Source organism: Crinia signifera, chromosome 2 (genome assembly GCF_055691185.1).
Source record: "Crinia signifera chromosome 2, ASM5569118v1, whole genome shotgun sequence".
NCBI lineage: Eukaryota > Metazoa > Chordata > Amphibia > Anura > Myobatrachidae > Crinia > Crinia signifera.
The window spans coordinates 391,116,001-391,139,103 of record NC_139218.1 but is presented as its reverse complement, the minus strand read 5'-3'; the positions used below and the strand labels follow the sequence as shown (position 1 = coordinate 391,139,103).

At 52.6% G+C, this 23,103-nt stretch overlaps 1 pseudogene; it reads left to right on the top strand.

The window, feature by feature from the left end:
* Positions 1 to 466: 466 nt before the first annotated feature.
* Positions 467 to 600, top strand: LOC146060913 (U2 spliceosomal RNA; annotated as a pseudogene).
* The last annotated feature ends 22,503 nt before the right edge of the window (positions 601 to 23,103 follow it).

The window sequence follows — 23,103 nt, the reverse complement described above, 5'->3', positions numbered from 1 at the left end:
CACGTTTGTCACTTTTCACGTTCCTTGTTTTTTGTAGTTTGTCACGTTTTTTTGGGTTGTGTGGTCGACCCTTTCGGGCCTTCCATTTCCCCAATGTGCCGAAGCTCTCGCCTTTTGGGGAGAGCTTCGTGCCCCCCCGAGGACGACCCCGAGCCGCAAGGCGGAGGGAAGTCTACCGAGGGTCTCTCCAAACCCTCGGGTGCGGAGGACCCACCGTCCTAACCCTTCCGGGGGTTGAGGAATGAGGGTCTCTCTAAGCTTCGGCGAAGAGGACCCACCGTTCCCTATTTTCCCCTCTTCGGCCTTATGGTTGAGAGGGGTTAGGGGAAAAACGGGGCCCTATCTCCTTTGGGAGATGGACCCACTTCGAACGCACGGCCCCCTTTGCACGTGTTTAGGCACAGCACTGGTGGTAGGGAGCACACCTCGGGCTCCTGAGTTTTTTCAAACTCATCAGTGGTTCAGGTTCGCTTCTCGGCCACTTGGCTAAGATCAGGTGTAGAATCTGTTCTTATCAGTGGGTGTGGACCACCCCTGGTGGAAGAACAGAAAGGCTGGACTGACTAACTGCTCCAATGGGCGGAGGGGATGGGATCCTTCATGCTCGGGGCAAGGAAAGTGTGGCTGAGTACCTTCACCCTGATGGGGGAAGAGGGAACCAAGATACTCTTCCCCCACTGGTAGGGAGGGGAGAAACACCGGGCCTAGTAGGTGGCTCTCATGATGGGGTTTGTAGCCTCTTAAGGAAGAGACAGCAAAAAAGCCTGGTCTGGTATCCATTCCCAAGGAGTCCTGAATTGCTGGGACTGAGTATATTTGCTCAAACTCCGGAGGTTCGTAGCCTCTGATGGGGAGACAGCGAAAAGCCCGAGAGCACACATCTCATCGCATATCATTGCACCGGGAAAATCGGTGCGTGTATGGGGAAACTCAGAGTAGCCTTAAACGTGAACTGGTGTCCCCACAATTCACATTCTGGCATGAGCACTGCACACTTCCCCCTATGTAAGCATAGTACACCTCACACCCCAACCTTTCAGCTGGGGTCCTCTTTATTTATTACTCTTCACTTTCTTTTCCACTGGTTTGTCACTTTTCACTTTTTCCTTTTTTCGTTAGTTTGTCCCTGTCTTTGATGGGTTGGTGGTACGACCCTGATGGGCTGGCGTTCTCCCCTCATACCAAGGCTCTCTTCTTTTTGGGAGAGCCAAGGTTCCTCGATACCCAGGTTGATGTTGGGGCGACCCCGAGCCGAAAGGCACCAAGGGTAACTCCAAGAGTTGGCATGGAGGACCCACCAACCCTAATCTTTTTGGAGGTTGAGGGAAGAGGGTCTCTCTGAGCTTCGGTGAGAAGGATCCATCGATCCCTATTTTCCCCTCTTGGGCCTTTTGGCTGAGAGGGGTCAGGGGAGTAACGGGGCCCTTCTCCTTTGGGAGAGGGTCCACAAGTTCGTACTGCCCCCTTTGGACTGATTTAGCTCACACACCACCTCGGGCTACAAGTTAAAAAAAAAATCAGTGGTTCCGGTAAACCACTAAATCCGCAACATTGCCAAATACCACGTCAGCAGCATTTAGTGTGGTGAAATAACATCACACGGGCCCCATCTACGGGGGCCACAAGGAAATAACACACAGACTCATATACGGGGCCCAATAAGACCCGTACACAGGGCTGCCGATTATTAAATGACTGCACATGCGAGGGGTACGCTGTGCGCATGTGCGGGGTCCCCTAGCGAACGGACCATGCGAAGACTAGCCCTTACTGGCTGATCGCAAGGTGATTGACAGGCGCCAGACATTTGGGGGCGTAACGCCAGTGTTTTACAGGCGTTATGCTGGGAGAGAGGGCCAATGATGTCATCTAGACGTACTCAGCGCTGCGAGCAGGAGAACATCATTTGATGGCTTTGGACATAGCATCCCAGCTGTGGAGAGATTTGTAGCCGTACCCATCCTTTCGCACATCGAGGGACCTGGTTTAACTGAATGCCGGTCGCTGCGAGTATATGAATATCTCATGGTAATTATTCTATACTGGTAATTTTTTTTTTTTTGTGATTGCTTAAACCATGTTTGGATGAGTTCTGCGCTGATGATAGACCAACGCTCCGAAGTGCAGGGAATTCTAGGAATCTGACTCAGTTTCTGGTCTGAGACGGGAGGATTGTGGACAGTAACACGATTGTGAAACTTTCCATTGTGCAGAATATAGTCATTCTGGGAACCTTATCAAAGGCAGCAGCTGCCCTCTGGTGGACGTAAAGGGAACAGCCACAAGAAGAATGAATTCATATTGATAGATAGGAATTATTTCTGTTTCTCTACATTATATTTGGCAGCCGTCAGACTGGTTTTGACGATTATATTAATTACCATATATACTCGAGTATAAGCCTACTTTTTCAGAACATTTTTTATGCTGAAAAAGCCCCCCTCGGCTTATGCTCGAGTGAGGGTCCCACTTGAGTCAATAAGTTTTCACGTTTTTTTTTTGTTGTAAAATTAGGTCCCTCGGCTTATATTCGGGTCGACTTATACTCGAGTATATACGGTATAAACAATTTGAGTTGGTCCTGGACAATCAATCCAAGGCACCCCTGCAAGTGTCCTGAGGCACCCCAGGGTCCCGCGGCACACGGTTTGGGAAGGCACAGATGGAGCACTCTCAATCCCGCCGGGGGCTGGTGGTTGGATCGCCAACGAGAAGTGTGCACATCCCCTTCTAACGGAGCTCCCCCCGGGTCCCCGCCGCACAACGCCGGTTCATCGCCTCATCCTCCCGCTCCCCCCTCTAACCCTGCCGCTCTCCCTGAAGTGGAGATGGGCAGGGTTCGCATCGCAGGCCGCAAGTAACTGGGACAGGTGTCCCAGTCCGATGGAGCACCAGCGGGCCCTGGCGCTGGCCGAGAGGCGCTCCATCTATATATGGTCACTAGGTCGACCACTTTAGGTCAACATGCATGAAGGTCGACATGTCTGAAGGTCGACATGGGGTTAGGTTGACAGGGTCATTAGTTTGACATGGGCAAGGTCAACAGTCAAAAAGTCAACATATGGTTTTTCACCTTTTTTTTAGCCGACATGTGCCGACAGGGGGTATTTCATGCCCTACCATGCACTAGATGTGGAGGGAGAATAGAATAGTCTGCCAATCATTGTAAGGGGACGAGGTGGAACGTTACGGTATCCATGCCGACTGTTTCAACAATTGGGTCAAAAAAGGTTAAAGACCCCATGTCTACCTTTTGACTGTCGACCTTGCCCATGTCGACCAAATGCATGTTTTGACCTAATGACCCTGTCGACCTAACCCCAAGTCGACCTTCAGTGGTTGACTTAATGAATGACGAAAGTACTCTTGTCGACCCTATGACAAACACCTGTTTGGTTACCACTGATATCTGTTATATAATTAGCCAGATCTGTCACTCATCCCCTGTGTGTATAACACTCCCGCCCAGCGGGATACACAAACCGCCCCCCCCCCCCCCTAGGGAAAAGACCAGTGTTTTATGTGTAAAGTTCCACCCCCTTGACATCACCTCCCCCCGCCAAGCCAGGGCTACAGAACACGCCCACCATGCACCATTACTCCACAGACACCATCCACCATTACTCCCCCGCGACCCCCCCCTCCCGTGATTCGTGGGACCCCGCGACCCCCCTCCCGCGATTCGCTGGCCCCCCCTCCTGCAATTCGCAAGAGCCCCGCAACCCCCCCTCCGCGACCCCCCCCCGCGATTCGCGGGCCGCCCACGCCCCCCCCTCCCGTGATTCGCAGGACCCCCGCAACCCCCCCTCCCACGATTCACGGCGACCCCCCCCACTCCCGCAATTTGCGGACCACCACCCCCTCCCGCGATTCACGGCACCCCCCCTCCTGCGATTTGTGACCCCCCCTCCTGCAATTTGCGCCCCCTCTCCCGCGATTCTCGGGACCCCCGCGCCCCCCCTACCGCGATTCGCATGACCCCCGTAACCCCCCCTCCCATGATTCGCGGCGCCCCCGCGACCCCCCCCACTCACCCCCTCCCGTGATTCACGGAACCCCCCTTAGCATCCCCCTCCCGCAATTTGCTGACCCCCTCGGCACCTACCGCGCCCCCCCCTCCATGATTCGCGGTCCCCCCGTGATTCACACCCCCCCTCCCACAATTTTCAGACCCTCTCCCGCAATTCGCGGACCCCCCTTCTGTGATTCACGCCTCCCCACACGCCCCCCCCCCCTCCCGCGATTCATACCCCCTCCCGCAATTCACTGACCCCGACAACCCCCCTCCCGCAATTCGCGGACCCCCTTCCCACACCCGGAAGTCCCGCCACCAAGTTCTGATTGACCCACGTCCTATTCAGTCAGATATAATGGATGACCATCGATAGCTACAACAATCGATGGTTATCCAAGTAATATGTTACTACTATCGATGGCAGGGTGCAAAATCTCCATCAATGCCAACCATCGATGGCGTCTGCACCAATGCCTATCCCTACTCTGCAACAGGCAAAAACCTTTACTACCCCTCATGCCCACACACCTCTATCACTGCCCTGCCTCCTGTTCTCCTGCCCCATAACCTCCGCCAGTGGGAACCCGCTCACCCTGTGTTGCCCACATTCCCCTATCATGCTTTACCACCCAGCCTCCTGCTCTCATGCACCCTAACTCCCACCTAGTAGGAGGAGACACTGACTCAGGGCTACCATCCTGTACTCCTGTGCTGCCACGCTGGACCCTCACCCACTGGCAGAAGCTGCACAGTGTCCCCTGTATGCCCACACACCCAGGGCCGGTGCTAGGGTGTTTGGCGCCTACCTGCAAAATCTAAATTTGCGCCCTCCCATATCTTATAACAGAGCGCACGCTAAAGGCATGCGCCACAAAAAAAGGAATTTTGTTCTCACAAGGAATGTGTTCTCAAATAACACCACACAGTAGCACAGTCTTATTCACATTACACCGCATGTAGTGCCACTGATTCAAATTATACCACACATCAGTTTCCCATTACGAAACACAATAGAGTCCATTATTTGTTACGTCAGGCATTTGTACCCTTTATACACATTATGCCACACAGTAGTGCCCCTTATATAAAATGCTAATAGTAGTAGTGCCTTTTACACATAATGCCCACAGTAATATGTCTTACACATAATGCCCACAGTAATATGTCTTACACATAATGTCGACAGTACTACATCTTACAAATAATGCCGACAGTAATGCCACTTATACATAATTTCCAGAGTAATGCAGGTTACACCTAATGCCCACAGTATTGCTATCTACACATAATGCCCAAAGTAATTCAGCTTACACAATGCCCACAATAGTACCACTTACACATAATGCCTGAAGTAATGCAGGTTACATATAATGCCCACAGTACAGTTGCTTACACATAATGCATAGACTAGAGCAGCGGTTCCCGAACCTGTGGTACACGTACCCCTGGGGGTACACGTCCACACGCTGGGGGGTACGCCGCAGCCCGGCCTGTAATGGCGGCTGCGGCCGCCAGACAGGTTGCTGGAGGGGAGGAGAGTGCATTGCGCATCTCTCCTACCCCTCAGTGTGCTCCCCTGTGACTGGCCGCCCGTCCGCCAATCAATCAGAGCTTGCGGGCCGGCAGCCAATCAGGAGCCGGCCCGCAAACTTTGATTGACGGGCAGCCCAGTCACACTGAAGGGAAGGAGAGATACGCAGTGTGCTGTACTCTCCTTCCCTGAGAGAAGCACTGCAGCGCGGCAGCTGGACTGTCCTCTCCCCAGCAGCAGCGTCAATGGTGAGTGTGCTGCTGCTGGGAAATACTGTGGGGCACTGCTGGCACTGTGGGGCATTGCTGGCACTGTGGGGCATTGCTGGCACTGAGGGGCATTGTTGGCACTGTGGGGCATTGCTGGCACTGTGGGGCATACTTGTTGCTGGCACTGTGGGGCATACTTGTTACTGGCACTGTGGGGCATTGCTGGCACTGTGGGGCATTGTTGGCACTGTGGGGCATACTTGTTACTGGCACTGTGGGGCATTGCTGGCACTGTGGGGCATTGCTGGCACTGTGGGGCATACTTGCCATGCTCACTTCTTGCCTCAGGTTTCCTTACCTGCACCTCAGGTCACCTGTCTGTCTCCCCCACCCTCTAGATTGTAAGCTCCTTAGAGCAGGGCCCTCCTCCCTCCTGTTCTCACTGCACTCTTCTTGTATTTCAACTACAGCTCTCTTAAGGCCCCCATACACTAGCCGATTTTGGTCAGATTTCAGCCAGATCAGTCTGATCTGGCCGAAATCGGACCAAAATCGGCTAGTTTTGATGTCCCCTAAGATCCGATGCGCGGTCCCGTGCGCATCGGATCTGCGTCGGGTGGTCGGACCTGCTGCACGTCCGACCACCCGACTTGGGACCTAGTGGGGCGGCGCGGCGGTGGAGGGAGCAGGGGGGCTGGGGACGCGGCGCGGCTGCGGGGGACACAGGCGGCATAGAGCCGGGCAGGGGAAGCCGGCCGGGAGCTGTCAGTAATGAATAAAAAAAAAAAAGCCCATACAATGAATGGGCGGCCTGTGATTGGCTGAGCGCTCTCTCAGCCAGTCAGCAATTGGCTGAGAGAGCGCTCAGCAGCCAATCACAGGCTGCCCATTCATTGTATGGGCTTTTTTTTTTTTATTCATTACTGACAGCTCCCGGCCGGCTTCCCCTGCCCGGCTCTATGCCGCCTGTGTCCCCCGCAGCGTCCCCAGCCCCCCCTGCTCCCTCTACCGCCTCGCACAGACGCTGTCCCCCGCAGCGTCCCCAGCAGCGGGGGACACAGACGTGTCCCCCGCAGCGTCCCCAGCCCCCCCTGCTCACTCTACCGCCTCGCACAGACGCTGTCCCCCGCAGCGTCCCCAGCAGCGGGGGACACAGACGTGTCGCCCGCAGCGTCCCCAGCCCCCCTGCTCCCACCTCTGTAGCCCCCACCCCCCCCCCCCTGCTCCCCGGGTTTTTTACATGTGATAAATCGAGACGATTTATCACATGTAAAAAATGGCACATCAAGTGCCAATCTAATCAAGCTCCCCCGGGGAGCAGCCGGGGAAGTTCAGGGGGAAGTCGGGGGCGACTTGTCCTAAGGACAAGTCGCCCTAGTGTATGGGGGCCTTTACTCTTCTACAATCTATACCTGCATCTGTTCTCATTCACTTCCTATATCTCAGCTGTATTGTGTACTAAGAATTGTGCTTTAATTGTGTTATGTCTAGTTCTGTGTACCCTGTACTGTTCTTTTGTGTTCTATATGTACAGTACTAGCTGGTGCAATCACCATGTGGCGCCGCTGATTGGCTGCCTGGGTGCTGCACAGCTCAGTAATTATATGTTCCCCAGGTCTGTGTCCCTCATTAGAGTACATCTAGTATATATATCTGTACTGTTACTGGCTACATAGCTGGCTGTGCAATCACCATGTGGCGCCGCTGAATGGCTGCCTGGGTGCTGCACAGCTCGGTAATTATGTTCCCCATGTCCGTGTCCCTTATTAGAATGCGTTTTGTGCATATCTGTACATGTGATGTATATCTGTACTGCCATTGTTGCCTGTTCCTTGTACTGATAACCCTGTGTATTGCAGTATGTGCACTGTTATTTTTAATGTCTGTAAAGCGCCTTGAGTCCTGTTGGAGAAAGTGCGCTATATAAATAAAACTTACTTACTTACTTACTTACTTGTTACTGGCACTGTGGGGCATTGCTGGCACTGTGGGGCATTGTTGGCACTGTGGGGCATACTTTTTGCTGGCACTGTGGGGCATTGCTGGCACTGAGGGGCATTGTTGGCACTGTGGGGCATTGCTGGCACTGTGGGGCATACTTGTTGCTGGCACTGTGGGGCATACTTGTTACTGGCACTGTGGGGCATTGCTGGCACTGTGGGGCATTGTTGGCACTGTGGGGCATACTTGTTACTGGCACTGTGGGGCATTGCTGGCACTGTGGGGCATTGCTGGCACTGTGGGGCATACTTGTTACTGGCACTGTGGGGCAGTGCTGGCACTGTGGGGCATTGTTGGCACTGTGGGGCATACTTGTTGCTGGCACTGTGGGGCATTGCTGGCACTGTGGGGCATACTTGTTACTGGCACTGTGGGGCAATGCTGGCACTGTGGGGCAGTGCTGGCACTGTGGGGCATTGTTGGCACTGTGGGGCATACTTGTTGCTGGCACTGTGGGGCATTGCTGGCACTGTGGGGCATACTTGTTACTGGCACTGTGGGGCAATGCTGGCACTGTGGGGCACACTTGTTGCTGGCACTATGGGGGTATACTTGTTGCTGGCACTGTAGGGGCATTGTTGGCACTGTGGGCACATACCCAGTACCATGGGGTCATACCTGCCACTGTGGTGGCATTCCCGTTTCTGGCACTGTGGGGGCATACCTGGCACCATTGGAGCATATGTGTATCTGGCACTTTTGGGGGCATATGTGTATCTGGCACTATTGGAAGGCTAACGTGATCCGTTGGAATGTCTGTTGCTTCGGTAATAGAGATTTGACAAGGTTCTGTTATTTTATATGCTGTCCGCAGAATGGGCTGAGCTTATATTGTGGCCAAGTGGTTGCACTTTTTATTTTTCTCGTCATTGCCAGTATGACTTGCCCCTGTTAAGCCACACCCCTTTTTAGGCCACGCCCCCTGAAAATTTCACGAGGGGGTACTCATAAATGAAAAGCCTAATCAAGGGGTACAGGAGACAAAAAAGGTTGGGAACCACTGGACTAGAGGAATGCAGGTTAGACATTATTCCCAACACTAATGCAGGTTACAAATAATGCACACAGTAATGCCACTTACACATAACACAAACAGTAATGCCACTTCCACATAATGCCCACAATAGTGCCCTTTCACATAATGTCAAGAGTAGCCCCGCTTGCACATAATGCCAATAGTGCGATTATACATAATACGCAAAGTAGATCTGCATACACATAATGCCAACAATAGTGTGATTACAAATAATACCCACAGAAGAGCTCCATAGACATAATGCCAACAATAGCGATGCTTATGCATAGTGTCCACAGTAGCACAGCTTTCACATAATGCCCAGAGTAACAATCTTTACGCATAATGACCAGATTAGCATTGTTTATGTAAAATGCTTACAGCAGTGGCACTTACGCGTAATGCCCAGAGTAGCGACAATTATGCATAATGCCCAGAGAAGCCCTGCATATATATAATGGCTAGGATAGAGCTGCTTATGCATAATGCCCAGAGTAGCACCCCTTGGCCATAATATCAACCATTGTATTGTTTGCTTAATGCCCAGAGTTGTGCCACCACAATGCCACCTTCCATATCTATAATATGCAAGTGTTTCTTTATACACTTAATTTTGAGAGTGCCACTGCCAAGTCTGTGTTAACTCATGTGAATCTCACCTCATGTAATGGGAAGGCCACAGTGTCTAGTATAGTGGCCCACCATTCTGGCCGTGGGTAATTACTTAGTTACCCCTTTATTTACAGTGGCACAAACCTTTGCTATACACACTGTCACACAACAGTGCCTGTCATTACGTCACCTGCGGTCAGAGCTGGCCCTAACCAATTTGATGCCGTAGGCAAGATTTCAGCTGTAGCACCCCAGCACTGCCACTAGTTCTGCCTCTGACCCAGCACCTATCAGCGAGCAAACATAGCATCCCTCATCCAGAGCAATCCAAATCCACAGAGACACAAGTACACATTGTGGTGCCCTGTGCCCTGTGCCATCAGTGACGGTATGATCCTTATTACCACAGTGAAGCAGGAAGCTACACCTTCAAGATGTATTAAATCATGTCTGATGAAGAAGGCATAGGTGGACAGATTGGTTTCTGGGAGTCTGGACGTGCAGACAGGGTATTGACAGACAAAGCACCATATGGGCAGAGGCGGGCTGGGCCGGGGGGCAGATTGCCACATGCCCCCCAGGCCGGTATGACTAGCTGCTGGCTGGGCCGCTGTGTGCATCTTGCACACGCTGCTGCAGCCCAGCCATCACCGATGCAGCCGCCGGCCACCTCCGTCTGTCCAGCACACTCCCGGCTTACTGGCAGTGGCCGCACCAATATAGGGTGACGGCCTCTCCCAAAACGGCCACCACCTTATAGGAGACAGACACTAGAGTTACTGCTATACCTCTAGTGTCTGTAAGAAGAGAACAGCGCGGCCAGCGCTACCCGGAAGTGCTGATTCGGGTAGCGCTGGCGCGCTATTTAAATGGCACCCCTTGGTGATGAGCATGTACCCTGGCTCGGCTCCCCCCTGGCAAAAAATCCCCCTGACAATAATAAAACACCTGTCAAGAAGCATGTAACCCATGGCAACAAGCGATATAGGTAAGCATCATTTATATGGTATAATTATTTAGTTTAATGGGCATAACAGTATTGGCATTATGCTTAATGGGCATTATGGCATTTGGCATTATGTTTTATGGGCATTACATTGTTGGTATTATGTATAATGGGCATTATGGTGATGGCATTATATTTAATTGGCATTACGGTGTGGCATTATGTGTAATGGGCATTACGGGGTGTGGCATTATATGTAATTGGCATTACAGTGTGTGGCATTATATGTAATTGGCATCACGGTGTGTGGCATTATATTTAATTGGCATTACGGTGTGGCATTATGTGTAATGGGCATTTCGGTGTGTGGCATTATATGTAATTGGCATTATGGTGTTGGCATTATGTGTAATGGGCATTACGGTGTGGCATTATATTTAATAGGCATTACGGTGTGGCATTATGTGTAATGGGCATTTCGGTGTGTGGCATTATATGTAATTGGCATTATGGCATTGGCATTATGTGTAATGGGCATTACGGTGTGTGGCATTATGTGTAATGGGCATTACGGTGTGTGGCATTATGTGTAATGGGCATTTCGGTGTGTGGCATTATGTGTAATGGGCATTTCGGTGTGTGGCATTATATGTAATTGGCATTATGGCGTTGGCATTATGTGTAATGGGCATTACGGTGTGTGGCATTTTGTGTAATGGGCATTACGGTGATGGCTTTATGTGTAATGGGCATTGCGGTGATGGCTTTATGTGTAATGGGCATTACAGTGTGTGGCATTATGTTTGATGGGCTTTATATGTAACGGGCATTATGGTGTGTGGCATTATGTTTGGGCATTATGGTGTGGCATTATGTTTAATTGGCATTACGTCTGTGATGGCTTTATGTGTAATTGTGGTGCCCCGGACTTCTATTGGTCACACAAACCCCTTCCAGGGCACAAGGGGTTAACGGAGCAAGCGCCAGTCCCAGTGCAGGAGAGTGGGGGTTAACACTCCCCCGGGACTTCGCGCGCTTGGTATTGACTGACAGGTGGAGCAGCAAGGGGATTGGCTGGAGAGAGAAGGGGAGTGAGAGGAAGGGCTCACGTGCTGCCGAGTGAGGAGAGCGGGGAGAGAAGCGTGTGGGGAACGGAGACCAGGGTGCGCTGAGAGTGCATCCTCCCCAGCGCCTGAGGCAGCGAAGCGGAGGTCCCGGCGCCTGTGTAGAGAATAAGCTCCGGCGCCTGTCAGGGGGAGAAGACCGGCGCACACACCCGCGCCAGTAACCGCAGCTGGACGGACAGGGAGGCACTGAGTGGGGCAACGCTGCGGCTGTGGCGCCCCCACTAGTGCGACCTCCCAGGAGAAGATTTGGAGCCCAGAGCTGAGCCACTGATCGCGACGGGCAGTAGCCTGCAACTGTGTCCTGTCGTCAGGTACCAACTCCCAGACCAGTTCCCCAGCAGTCAGTCCCCAGCGCTGCCACCCCCATGGACACTAAGTAGGTCGAGCCCCAGTGCTGTCACACTGCACTGACTACCTGAGGCAGAGGACAGCCTCAGTGTCGCTACCCCCTCATATTGAGGGATTCCCCTGTCATTAACTGCGCACCTGTATAAAACAAGGAGTCACTGCCACTACTCAGAGGTACAGGGTGTCCAGCAGAATAACTTTTTCCGTCACCGTGCATTAGTGGGGAGACAGTGCCACCTTGTGGCCGCCCAAAGAAATGACAGTCTAGGTAGAGGGAGACTTTTCCTCAGGACCCACTGTAAGCCCTGATTTCCGGAACTGTCCGGGACATTGATAATTCGCTAGGAGCCCAACGCCTGGGCGGACAACTTGAATTATCTCGCAGGTCACTCTATTGCGGGTGGCCCTTTTGGGATCGTATGGTTATACAAATCCTGTCAGTGTTTTCTGTGTTATGATAACTGTTTTAATGTTATAAGGTTAAGCACAGTATGTGGAGTGAGACCCACAGAGAACTTCTGTGTTAACAGCACCGGTGTGGTATAGCGATCCCGTGGTAATATTAAAGTAGGGGTGTTTGCCCCCAGTGCACCGTCCGGTACTCGTAACAGAAGAAGCGTCTGCAGTTAATCTAGACTTGCGGGAGTACATATACCCCGATCTATTACTGTTTCCAACACTACCGGCCAGGTTGGAGTTAGTAAACTTCCCCTGCTAATCGGTCGTGATGACATTATAAAATAACGTTTGTATTTGCCTAATCTCCTGTGACAACCCTGTATTGATTTATTATTGCCGTGTAATTATTGTGCTCTATTCTTGCACTAACGTCTGGTCGAGGGGGTCAGTGGTCAATGGTGGCCTCTCTACTTGAAATAAACCTGAGTTATTTCATCCGTCAGTGTCCCTTTTCATTGAAGAGTAATCTCCTGTCCACCGGAGAACGGGAAACCCGACGAACCTAAAGTGCCCAGAAGACGCAAGGTAAGAGGGGGATCCTTGGTGCACGATCGGCCACCACATAATGGGCATTACAGTGTCAATTTTTGCAGCGCGCCTTCGGCGCGCACTTTCCCCAGTTTCTGTTTTACGTGTGTGTGTGGGGGGGGGGGGGGGGGGGGGGGGGAAGGATTGTTTAATCCTTGCTGCATACTAGATGGGAGAGGATAGGGTGGTGGAATGATGGCGATGGGACACTTGCTTGTGTTGCCCCCCAGGCTGAAAGTTGCCAGCCAGCCCCTGCATATGGGGGTTATAGACGGACATTGGTAGCATTGATGGAAAGGTGGAAAGACTGCACAATATGGGGGCATAGATGGACAGGCAGACAGACGGATGGATGGATGGGACAGGGCATAGAAGGGTGGATTGGAGGGCATAGATGGAATACAGTACGTGGGGCATGGGCAGACAGGCAAAGCATCAAATGGGGGCATAGATGGACAGACAGACAAATGGGAGGGTGCACAGATGAACAGAAGGGAGGGGGCATAGACTGACAGATGGGAGGGGTAGGAGATATAGACTGACATATCATTATATGGGGATGTAGAAGGGGGTATAGAGAGATGGACGAGAGGGGGCACAGATGGACAGGCATGGCCCGGACCCTCTAACTAGGAGTGTGCAGCTGCTTTGGGGCCCAACAGATTAGGGGGAGGTCCCAAAAGCAATCTCACTAAACCCTCTAAAAATATATTTTTATTTTTAATGACTGCTTTGGCGCAGAGTTTGGGGCCTAGTAGGAGTCAGTAACATGATGAGTTGATGGTGAATTAAGGGGGTCACAGGGAGGGGGAAGGTGGGCACAGAAAGACCTGATGGTGGCACAAGGAGAGCGAAGGGTGCTCACAACGAGGGGTAGGGTATCTGTCAGGTGGGGGAAAGGTTTCACATCACTGAGAATAATCCACCCCCAGACACACCCTTGTGTCCCATCAGGGACTGCAGCATCAATCCATGCACTACTGACCACTGTGCATGTCGCAGCTCCGGTGGTAGGGGAGAGCCGAGATCACCTGGAAGCTCCAAGCAGCAGCATCGCTAGCTTCTCTTCAAGCTGCAGTCCAACTCCGGCCACTTGCTATCAGGGGTGGCGCTGCTGCTCCTTCCCTGCTGACGTCAGAGAGAAGTTCCGTGAATCTGGAGTGCTGCAACCGGCTCAGGTTTTTTAATGCGCTTGTCAGGCAGCTGCAGTGGTCAGCTGGCCTGATGTGGGTTGGTAGGGGTTTGGAAAAGGCTCAGCGGATAATTGCAGTCAAAGTGCCGGTATGTAATATTACCACCTCCGCAGGCCGGATTTACTGCAATACCTAGATGTTATGATAACTGGGTGTCCTCGCCACCCCTGACTCCGTTGTCACCGAATGAGATTGGCGGACGCGTGCTTGTGCTAGGCTTCGCCTATAATAGCCGCGTTCGACAGAGCCCGTTAGTCAGGCTCCGCCCCCGATGCCACCAGGTCTTGAGGGTTGACAACGCTGCCACCAATGTCAAGGATGAACAAGGGGATAACTAACTAACCCAAGAAGGCGAGGTCACCCTTGCTCTGTAGCAAACAGGATGGACGTAACAATACGTAAAGATGTAACACAATACTATTCCAAACAGGTGTAACAATACACAGAGGTGTTTCATCAATATCAAGATAAGAGTAAGGGTTGTCTGGGGGTAGACCCCCACTTATCTGTGCACCGAGGAGGCAACGGTAGCGGGAACCAGGATACGGACAAATGGACAACACACGGACACCAGGAGCACAGGAGACAAAATGGAGGACACGGCTGGGAATCAACGACAGGACGCAGGATGACTCGGCACAGGAACCAGGAGTAGAGGGTAGGTGGGAACCAGGAACACTTAAGACCCTGAGGTGCAAAAGCTATAACCGGCGCCTGTCCTGGGCAGACGCCGGCTCTTTATTCAAAATCCACGCTGACGCTGACGTGCACCGCACTGCCGGGCGTATGACGTCAGCGCCCCGGCACGCCGACGGAGACGCTCGGGGACGTTGCCCGGCAACGCCCCGATGCCTGCTGGCGACGCCCCCAACGTCTCCCCCGGCACTCGTCTACACTGCCTGTCCTGGCGGGTCCGGGACAGCAGTGTAACAGTACCCCCCCCCTTGAGGAGGGGTCACCGAACCCTTAGAACCCGGTTTCCAGGGAAATTTTCTAAAAAATTCCGCTCTTAGCCTGGGCGCATGCAAAAACTTTTCTGGGACCCAAGATCTTTCCTCATCTCCAAACCCCTTCCAATGGACAAGAAATTTGAGCTGACCCCTGACTACCTTGGAATCCAAGATATGTTCCACCACATACTCCTTATGCCCTCTAACCAAGACAGGTCTTTGAGTACGTGTAGAGCTGGATGGAAGGGTTCCGACGACAGGTTTGAGCAGGGAACAATGAAAGACATTATTGATGCGCAGAGACCTGGGAAGCTGAAGTCTGAATGCCACCGGGTTGATTTGTCCGATAATCGGAAATGGACCGATAAACCTGGGACCCAGCTTGGGGCATTGCTGTCGAAGTCTAATATTGCGTGTGGATAACCATACTCTCTGACCCACTTTAAAGAGACACGGTCTTCTGTGCCTATCAAAGAAAATCTTAGACCAGGCTGAGGATTGTCTAAGGGCTATGTGTACATTCTTCCAGGCTTTCCTAAAAAACGAGACAGTGGACGAGGATCTTGACGGATCAACCGGGGGCATGAACGAACTACATTTGGGGTGAAAACCTGAGTTGCAGAAAAAAGGAGAGCTCTTGATAGCTGTATGATAAGAGTTATTGTATGCGAACTCCGCTAATGGAATAAGCTCAGCCCAATTGTCCTGGCACTTTGAAACGAAACAGCGGAGGTATTGTTCCAAAGCCTGGTTGACCCTCTCGGTCTGTCCATTCGACTGTGGGTGGTAACCAGAGGAGAGACTGACCTGAATCCCTAAGGCTGCACAAAACTGTTTCCAAAACCTGGCCACGAACTGGGAACCTCTATCCGAGACAATATCAACCGGGAGTCCGTGAAGCCTAAAGATATTGGTGATGAATAAATTCGCTAGGAGTTTAGCAGTAGGGAGCCCATGTAATGGAGTAAAGTGAGCCATTTTGGAAAATCTATCCACAGTAACCCAGATGGTGGTGAACTTGCTAGACGGAGGAAGGTCAACGATAAAGTCCATAGAAATATGGTGTCAGGACTCCCAGGCTCATGGGTGCACGGAGGGACCTATCGCTCGTATCCGCCTTGAGAAAGGCAGTGTTTACAGCCGTGCACAGTCCTGGGAGAACCTCGGTTCGCGGATCACACAGTAAGGCTACAACAGCGAAGGTACAAAATGCACCTTTATTTCATATTAACAGTACATGAAATACCATAACCACACCACTAACACTACACAATACAGGTAGCACTACTACATAACACAGCACACACTAACTATTATTAGAACCACACAAAGATTAACCCCTCCCTTCCATAGTCAGTAATCACCTTGGGCAGTCTCTGAGCTGGGCACAGCACGGGGCAAATCTCCGGCGGATGTATGGGCTCCACTGAGCCAGGGCCGATGCCCGCTGCTGATCCTGCAGGTGGTGAATCCCAGCCGCTTGGCCTGTGGGTGCCGTCGGGGTGTTGGCACGCTGGATGCAAACGCTGGCGGTGGTATGGGCTCCACTGAGCCAGGGCCGATTGCCCGCTGCTGCTGTTCTGGTGGGATCTGGAGGGACCTGAGTCTCCTCCCCTGGGATCCTGCCTCGCCGGGTCAAGGATCCTGAATGGAATCAGAATGTCGAACCCAGAGCTGTTGTTTCAGCCCATTTTATCCTTGAGTTCTGCGACCGGATTGGTTGTTGCTTGAATCCTGAGATGTAAATGCCCCTGAGCCCTGTGTAGGGATTGGCTGCTGCTGTAGCCCTGCCAACTTGTTGTTCTCTGGGACTCTCTGGCCCCCTGCTGGTCTGGTGCCGGCCAGTCTATAACAAGTCCCTGGGGAGAACAAAAGGCCAGGAACCATTGCTGATAAGGGGGCGGCCCAGGTGTGAGGTCAAAACAGACCCTGTTGTTGGTTGTGAAGTCTCAGCCTATTCAGCTTGCTGATGCTTCCTGTGAGGGGGATGAGATGGGGGGTGTCGGCTGTCCGCATTAGACAACAAGATATTACACACATGCAATAAACCATACATTACTGTGATAGGCACATATCAGGCTCAGGAGTATATGCCCTGATGGGCGCAATACTTATAAACACGCGTTACTATTTCCCATCGCAGGCAGACATCTGGTATATAATAAAGTCCTGTCCTAGTACTATAGAACACACAGTCCTGTGGAAGGCTCTATTAGTGTGAGAGGCACGGCTCCCATGAGATGGCAGGCAGGGTATTATATTGGGAAAATGTTGTTAATTCAGGTAAGAGAGTGTCTGGGTCTCTGGGCTATATTTAGGAATCTTGGGGTGCCTACCCCCTCATGATCCAGGTGGGGGTGCCCAGAGGGTGGATCATGACATACCTCCCCCTTCCTAAATCCGGTCCGAGGGGCTGGCTCCCAGATCGGAGCCAGTCAGGATGACCGGGCCCAGTGGTCTCCTGGAGGCGTGATTCCGCTCCTCCTGCTCTGGATGAGGGGGGTCCGAGGTCAACAGTTCACCATGTGTAACCCGCATTCCAGTACCCAAGTTACAGGGTTTGCCCCTGTCATGTGGAAATCTTTCCTTCTCTCCTGCCTGTTTGGTTGGCCCTCCTCCCTCCGCCTCTGGCGCAACTGGGAGGGGCCCGATCTGTGTACCCAGGCTACGATCCGGAAACCTGGCTGCGGATTCTGCTCTTAACAACAGCGCCGACGTTGGCTGCAGGGGAGCAGTGGGTAACAACGATGCTTCTCCCAAAACTTCAAAAGCCTTCACAGTCACCTCCCCCAGTTCTAGATGGTCCTCTGGACCCTTACGTGATGCTTGAAGGGCCTTGCTTGTGGGATCCTTCTCCCCCACCTCCCAGGGCCTGAGCACACCCAGCCCCCACCTGCCCTCAGCAGCAGGCAGCGGTCCTGAGGATTCTCCTTCACATAATGGCTGCAGAGAAGCAGGGGGTATCCGCAAGTCTCCCCCTGATTTACCCACAATCCCCCCCCTTGGGTCGAACACCTCCCCCAGCCCTTTGAACAATAACTGCTGGGCCTCCCCAGGGCAAACTTCCATCTTCCCCAGGGTGCACTGCTTCCTCAGCCTGGCTATGAGAGGGACTGGTGGCGTGGCATTGTACGGCAGCACTGCTGGCATCTCCCTCACAGCCCCAGGTGCAAACTCACATTCTCTTGCTCGTTCCATGCTGGGTGGTGAGGGGTCTTCCTCTGAGGCGCAGGGGGGTGATGAGCTATGCCTCTGACCATCCCCTCCATGTTTGCTTGCTTGGCTGCCTGTTTGCTGCAGCGGCTCCCCGGGCACATAATTACAGTCAGTCACTCTTGCAGGGGACTCACAGTAGTGCTGCACCCCAGCCTCTACTCCCTGCTCTGGCACCCCGGTCACATACCTGCCTTTTGACTTCAGATCCTCCTGGCTCTGATGGCTAAGTGGGAACAGTCCTGGATAATCCTCCTGGGGTGGTAGAGTTGCAGAGCACACACCAGACACACTTCCTTCCATCTCCCCCTGCTGAATATGCTGGGGCTCCTGGGGCAAGATGCCCTCATTCGCTGGGCCGCTGGTGGTCATGTAGGGGAGAAGTACTGCCCCCTCTGCTGGGGCACAATCATTGTAGACCCCCTGGCCGCTAGTTTCAAAGTCTCCATCTCCCACGTCTGCAAAAGGGAAGATGTACTGCCATTCTTCCTGGGGTGCCATTTTTGGGTGCGCCCCCATCCTTTGGCTAGCTGCTTGGAGCAGTGGCTGACCACTGCTTTGTACCTCCTGTGGCGAGGACTCAGCCATCACAGTCCCAGCCTCCGAGATCTGCTCTGCTCTGGGGCTAGTCTCTGGGGCAGCCCCTGCACTGTATACTGGCACTGCTCCATCTATCACGGGCTCCGTGTGCACCAGTCCATCATCCCCATGTGGGGCCACAGTGCCCAGCTCCGCCACACTACTTGGCACAATGCAGGGGGAATAAATATCCCCTCCCCGATATCCATCTGCCACAATCACAGTCCTTGATGTTAGGGCTCCTTTAGAGTCCGGGGTCCCTGGTGCGATATCACAGGGACACTCCACAGCTAGTTCCTCATTTCCCAACTCACTGAATGGGAACAGTTCTGTGGGGGATCTAGTTCTGTGGCTCTCTGAGGATGCATGAGCCGCAGCAGCCGCTGTTCCTCTGCCTCCACCCTCTGACACTGGTCCAGCCACTCTGGGGAATTCAGCTGTCCCTGTGCCAGGGCGACCCTCTCTGCATTATCATAACAGTGCAGGAGACACTGCAACTGCTCCTGGACACTTCTCAGTTCTCCTGGACACAGGACATAGTTCCTATACACGCTGAATGCATGTAGCGGGTCCTCTTGTTGCTCGTACACCCATCGGATGAGAGTGCAGTGTGAGCGGCCTTCAGGGGGTGTGCTGCATCGTAGCCTCCATTCTGCAATTAGGTCCTCCAGACTCATTCTTGCTAATGGAACTCCAGATCTTGCAGGCCACAGTTCCTCTGCCTCCCCCCCTGGGATCTCGGTAGTGGACCCCTCGGTCATCCACCCCGGTGGCACCATCAACTCCTCCTCCCTTTGAGTTCTCTTCGCGGGCTCCTTCCCAGGAACCACTTTACCCGGTGCTGGCACGCTGGCCTCAGCGATCCGGCTTCTATGCATTAGCTGATGCGTGGCGTTACTTACTTCTGTGACAAAAGCCTTCCACGCCACCGTATGCAGCAGGTTTCCTGCAGCAGCCTCAGATACATACTGCTTAAATTCATCGGTCAGGTAAGCTGCTTTCTCCTCTGTAGTAGCACCTGTCCATACATTAATCCACCGATATGCTGCTTCCCAATCCTCCCAGAGGGGCTGCATCAGCGTGGATGGGCTTCTCCAGTCCCATTCCTCAGCCAGAAGACTCCATGACGATTCCTCATCTATGAGCCTCCCTGCTCTGGGTGACTGTGGGCACCTCTTGCCTCTCTTTGGACGTCTCTGTCCCTTTCCTGGAGCCATTCTCCACACGGGCTGCACTCGTAGAGCTTGGTCAGCGTCACTTGCTGGACCCCCTTACGTCAGCTTCCGTTTCTGGGCCACGGCACACTCCGCCGTTCCCTCGCTTGCAGGGATTGTCCCCTGGACAAGCCGGCACTTAAGCGGAATTCTTCCCTCGCTTAATGCCCTCACAAATTATCCTTTTTCTTCTCCCCGGCATCCCTGCTAGGGTTACAAGAGCTCACCTCTGTGTGGTTCTATACTACTGGTTATGGGCTATTGCGCCAACAGAACCTGGCCGTATAACGATACGGGCCCCTGGTTCTGCCTGATCTACAGGACTGTGTGATCCCCACTGCTTGCCACCAATTGTCAGGACTCCCAGGCTCAGGGGTGCACGGAGGGACCTATCGCTCGTATCCGCCTTGAGAAAGGCAGTGTTTACAGCCGTGCACAGTCCTGGGAGAACCTCGGTTCGCGGATCACACAGTAAGGCTACAACAGCGAAGGTACAAAATGCACCTTTATTTCATATTAACAGTACATGAAATACCATAACCACACCACTAACACTACACAATACAGGTAGCACTACTACATAACACAGCACACACTAACTATTATTAGAACCACACAAAGATTAACCCCTCCCTTCCATAGTCAGTAATCACCTTGGGCAGTCTCTGAGCTGGGCACAGCACGGGGCAAATCTCCGGCGGATGTATGGGCTCCACTGAGCCAGGGCCGATGCCCGCTGCTGATCCTGCAGGTGGTGAATCCCAGCCGCTTGGCCTGTGGGTGCCGTCGGGGTGTTGGCACGCTGGATGCAAACGCTGGCGGTGGTATGGGCTCCACTGAGCCAGGGCCGATTGCCCGCTGCTGCTGTTCTGGTGGGATCTGGAGGGACCTGAGTCTCCTCCCCTGGGATCCTGCCTCGCCGGGTCAAGGATCCTGAATGGAATCAGAATGTCGAACCCAGAGCTGTTGTTTCAGCCCATTTTATCCTTGAGTTCTGCGACCGGATTGGTTGTTGCTTGAATCCTGAGATGTAAATGCCCCTGAGCCCTGTGTAGGGATTGGCTGCTGCTGTAGCCCTGCCAACTTGTTGTTCTCTGGGACTCTCTGGCCCCCTGCTGGTCTGGTGCCGGCCAGTCTATAACAAGTCCCTGGGGAGAACAAAAGGCCAGGAACCATTGCTGATAAGGGGGCGGCCCAGGTGTGAGGTCAAAACAGACCCTGTTGTTGGTTGTGAAGTCTCAGCCTATTCAGCTTGCTGATGCTTCCTGTGAGGGGGATGAGATGGGGGGTGTCGGCTGTCCGCATTAGACAACAAGATATTACACACATGCAATAAACCATACATTACTGTGATAGGCACATATCAGGCTCAGGAGTATATGCCCTGATGGGCGCAATACTTATAAACACGCGTTACTATTTCCCATCGCAGGCAGACATCTGGTATATAATAAAGTCCTGTCCTAGTACTATAGAACACACAGTCCTGTGGAAGGCTCTATTAGTGTGAGAGGCACGGCTCCCATGAGATGGCAGGCAGGGTATTATATTGGGAAAATGTTGTTAATTCAGGTAAGAGAGTGTCTGGGTCTCTGGGCTATATTTAGGAATCTTGGGGTGCCTACCCCCTCATGATCCAGGTGGGGGTGCCCAGAGGGTGGATCATGACATATGGGACCATGGTTTTTCAGGAATGGACAAGGGAAACAGCGGCCCAATAGGAGACTGTCGAGACGATTTGTGTCGCGCACAGACCAGACATGAGGCCACAAATCTGTCGACATCTTGCCTCATAGAGGGCCACCAAACAGTCCTGGCTAACTGTTCACAAGTTTTGGCAATACCTGGATGCCCGGAGCTTTTTGCCGAGTGAAAGTCCCTGAGAACCGCCTCCCGTAGTTTCTGGGGAATAAATAAACGGTCCTGTGGGGTCTGTTGAGGAGCCGACGCTTGGGCAGCAATAACTAAGGTGGCTAAATCTTGGGTCAGGCCCGCCATGATTACCGAGCAAGGGACGATGGGAGATGCTTTCACCTCCGATCCCTGGAAAGTCTGAAAACTGCGGGAGAGGGCATCCGCCTTCACGTTCTTAGAACCTGGCCTAAAGGTGATGATAAACCGGAATCTGGTGAAAAAAAGTGCCCACCGAGCCTGTCGTGGATTGAGGCGTTTGGCGGATTCAATATAAGAGAGATTCTTGTGATCGGTGATCAGGGTGATGGTATGCTGAGCTCCCTCAAGCCAGTGACGCCACTCCTCAAACGCCCATTTGATGGCCAATAACTCACGATTGCCTACATCATAATTTCTCTCGGCTGGAGAGAATTTGCGGGAGAAGTAAGCGCATGGATGAATCTTTAGATCCTGTGGCCCCTTCTGAGACAGGACTGCTCCAGCACCCACATCAGAGGCGTCGACTTCGATTAAAAAGGGTAACCTGGGATCTGGGTGGTGCAGAATTGGGGCTGAGCAAAATGCCTTTTTTAATTTTTCAAAAGAATCCATCGCCAGTTGAGACCATTGTCCTGGGTCAGCCCCTTTCCGAGTCAAGTCCACTATGGGGGCCACGATGTCCGAAAAGGAGCGGATAAATTTGCGATAGTAGTTGGAAAAACCAAGAAATCGCTGAATGGCCTTGAGCGTGGTTGGGCGAGCCCAGGATTGAATGGCCTGAACCTTAGATGGATCCATGGAGAAACCTTGAGGGGAAATAATATACCCTAAAAAAGACACTTGTGACACTTCGAATTCACATTTTTCCAACTTGGCATATAGATGATTCTCCCGTAGCTTCTGCAGCACCAGGCGGGCGTGCTGCCGATGTTCAGGAAGAGATTTGGAAAAAATGAGAATGTCGTCCAAGTAAACTACGGCAAAACCCCCTAAAAACGGTCGAAGGACTTCATTAATAAAGTCTTGGAAGACTGCCGGGGCGTTAGCTAGACCAAAAGGCATCACAAGATACTCAAAATGCCCCGAGTGGGTATTAAACGCGGTCTTCCACTCATCACCACTTTTAATTCTGATTAAGTTGTAGGCCCCCCTGAGGTCTATTTTGGAAAAAATCACTGCCTCCCGAATCTGGTCAAATAATACGGAGATGAGGGGTAATGGGTAGGAATTTTTTACCGTAATTTTGTTAAGGGCTCTGTAATCAATACAG